The sequence below is a fragment of the Epargyreus clarus genome, unplaced genomic scaffold (genome assembly GCF_041222505.1).
Source record: "Epargyreus clarus isolate Ecla_fem2 unplaced genomic scaffold, WU_Ecla_fem_2.2 ptg000003l, whole genome shotgun sequence".
Classification (NCBI taxonomy): domain Eukaryota; kingdom Metazoa; phylum Arthropoda; class Insecta; order Lepidoptera; family Hesperiidae; genus Epargyreus; species Epargyreus clarus.
In genome coordinates, this window is record NW_027332211.1 from 12,472,434 (window position 1) to 12,473,128 (window position 695).

The window sequence follows — 695 nt, forward strand, 5'->3', positions numbered from 1 at the left end:
TATTTACATGGCAACACAACGTTTGCCGGGTCAGCTAGTAATTTTATAAAAATGTGTTTTGAATATTTTTTCCATATTTAACATTTATCAAATACTTACTAAGTATATTCGGAACAGAATATTAATGATTAAAAACTTCATGAAGGTAAGTGTCTCACAATGACAAAATATTTAATAACATAACTTGCCTATTTTATTGCCTAACTTATAAGGTAGAGCCGTGAAATAATACTCGAGTCAGTAAAATATTGAGCATAGATACTCGTAGCTCGTAAATCGTAATCGATTGAAATCCTTAAAATAAATCGTTAATTGTATGAATTCTATTATTAAACTGGTTCATGTAACGAAGCTTGATAGATCCAATGATATGAATGTACGACAATATCGTTTCCGTGGTGTAGCGGTTATCACATCTGCCTAACACGCAGAAGGCCCCCGGTTCGATCCCGGGCGGAAACATATTTTTTTAATTTTCATTTGCAAAAAAGAAGTTTTGAAATTTCGTTGAAATATTTGTAACAGACCTAAAATATTAAATAGCTTTAAACTTTTTTTTTTTAATCATTGGATATAAACAATGATCTATTCTTATTAATGTGTTGGTTAGTCACGTACAGACTAATGTGAACGATAGTTTGATAGTAACAAAAATACTGATATTTTTTTTTATTTCAAATGATAATCTTTAGACA

At 29.5% G+C, this 695-nt stretch overlaps 1 non-coding gene across 1 annotated transcript; it reads left to right on the plus strand.

Moving 5' to 3' along the window:
* Positions 1-389: 389 nt before the first annotated feature.
* Positions 390-462, plus strand: TRNAV-AAC (transfer RNA valine (anticodon AAC)). Its single transcript has one exon. It is a non-coding gene; the product is annotated as a tRNA-Val (tRNA).
* Positions 463-695: the final 233 nt, after the last annotated feature.